The sequence below is a fragment of the Rhinatrema bivittatum genome, chromosome 16 (assembly GCF_901001135.1).
Source record: "Rhinatrema bivittatum chromosome 16, aRhiBiv1.1, whole genome shotgun sequence".
NCBI classification, from domain to species: Eukaryota; Metazoa; Chordata; class Amphibia; order Gymnophiona; family Rhinatrematidae; genus Rhinatrema; species Rhinatrema bivittatum.
Window position 1 is genome coordinate 10739788 of NC_042630.1, and position 2463 is coordinate 10742250.

Here is a 2463-nt window from a genome sequence, read left to right on the forward strand (position 1 = left end):
AAATAGCTCTTCTCAGAGGCAGCGTATTTACAAAAGGAGAGAAAACTATAGATGTATATTGAATTTTTAATATACATCCATAGAATTTTTTGCATGTAAATCCAACCATAAAAATAGCTGGGGTAATTGCACAAGGGAAGTTTTGTAGTTACGTAACTTTTGACTTATTTTCGTGGACTCGTGTATCCCACTGCTGAAATGGCTTACTAAAAATGTACCCCAAAGTAACTCACCCCCACAATCACATGCAGAGTCATGGAGTAGAAATGAAGCACAGAGAGATGAAGGGTTTGATATTCAAAAGATTTACCCAGCTAAAACTAGGTTTAACTGAGTATATCTAACTGGTAAAGTATCTGGTCACTCGAAGGGGCTGAATCTGTGGGGGTAAAACTTAGATGCACAAACTTAGCTCTGCAAAAAAAAAGAGAGGGTGTTCCTGGGCAGATTTCTTGAATTTAGCTGGGTATCACACTATTCAGTGTTAATGAGCTAAATCTACACACGCAATTTTGGTTGTGCAAATGGCTGTCTTAAACCTACCCACTCAAATTTTGAGTGGATAGATTTATTCAAATATTTGGCCTCAAAATTGGCAGGGTATATATGAATGTATGTTCAGCTAAAGAAACTGGGCCAATTTACATTGTTATCTTTACCTACTCAGTGGGCTTTGAATATTGTCTCCAAAGTGACTTATCCAGGGTCATATACAGAAAGTCAGTGACAGAGCCAGAGATTAGAACTGAGGTACAGAAAGATTAAGGTGATCTTTGTGGTCACACCAAGACTCAGTGGCAGATCTTCCTGTCTTACAGCTGAATGCACTCTCACTTAAGCACACTAATTGCTTCCTTACCACACTGTAATTTTGTAGGATGTAATTCTTTTTTTTCATTATTTATTTAGATCATCACTTGCAACTAGAAGGTTGCTTGGCTTTACAGCAGAAGGTGTGATCCCATATCACTGATTTAATTTTGGGACCCTGCAAACCCTAAGTCTCTGAACCATGGAGAACACAAATCAGACCAAGGTGACTAGCTTCATTCTCTTGGGGTTCCCAACTATCCGTGAGCTTCAGATTTTCTTCTTCCTGCTCTTCCTTATTGGTTACCTGCTGACAGTCTTGGAAAATATTATTATCATTGTGATCATCAAGGTGAACCACCAACTCCACAAACCCATGAACTTCTTTTTGGGGAACTTATCCTTCTTGGAAATGTGGTATATGACGGTCACGGTCCCCAAGCTTCTAGCCATCTTCCTGTCAGACAAGGAAAGCATTTCCATCAATGCCTGCATGACACAGCTTTACTTCTTCATTGCCTTGGTCTGCACAGAGTGCGTCCTGCTAGCTGTCATGGCCTTTGACCGCTATGTCGCCATTTGCAATCCTCTACGATATAACACTGTCATGAGCCACCAACTCTGTCTTCAGCTGGCTGCCAGTTCATGGATCAGTGGCTTCCTGATCTCCTTGATCAAGGTCTACTTCTTTTCAAGATTGGCCTTCTGTCAAGAAAACATCATCAACCACTTCTACTGTGACATCTCACCACTGTTGAACTTGGCTTGCAGTGATAGGACCCTAGCAGAGCTGGTAGACTTTGTCTTGGCACTCATCATCCTGTTGATCCCTCTCTTCGCTACCATCTAATCCTACGTGTGCATAATGGTTACTATCTTAAAAATCCCAACTGCTAAGGGTCGCCTGAAGGCTTTCTCCACCTGTGCTTCATACCTTACTGTGGTGACCATGTTCTTCTCAGCCACGATCTTCATGTATGCAAGACCCAGGAGGATAAACTCTTTCAATTCCAATAAGGTGGTCTCTGTTATTTATACAATCATAACACCATTTTTAAATCCTATAATTTATTGCCTGAGAAATCAGGAGGTGAAAGAGGCCTTGAAGAGACTGCTGGCAAAGGTCAGTGACTTTCCACAGAAGGACAATTGTACTCAATAAATTCTCCCCAACTGGTGTCAAATACCATTGGCTCGTCATGCGAAGCCTTGTGAAATTCTACCAGGAGCTGAAATGTTTGTATGGTGAGATATCAGTCCAGGAAATAATGAAATGTGTGGATATTTCATGATGCCTAGTTTTCCTTCCTTGTTAGGACACTATTATATGAATTTCTGTGTGATAAGCATCTCATTAAATATTAGAGGCAATTTTTCTCTTCAGAAAACTAGGCAAGGAATGGTGACTGCAGGCTCTAAACAATGGCAAGACAGCTTAAAAAAAGTGCTCAGTGTCAGTAAAGAGGCAACGTACTGATTATTGTGCTTGATGGCATATTGTGCTTTGACTTTCCGGAGATGTCAGTTTAATTGGACTGAACTAACCCGCTTCCTTATATGTAATGGAAAGAAGGTTCTAAGTGCTAAGGGATTATCACAGGCAGCTGAAAAATATGAGCTGGGAGATAGGAGGGAGGGGACGGGATATTGAGG

General features: G+C 40.9%; 1 pseudogene; it reads left to right on the plus strand.

Annotated features, from left to right (window-relative positions):
* Positions 1-1012: 1012 nt before the first annotated feature.
* LOC115077219 lies at positions 1013-1972 on the plus strand (annotated as a pseudogene).
* The last annotated feature ends 491 nt before the right edge of the window (positions 1973-2463 follow it).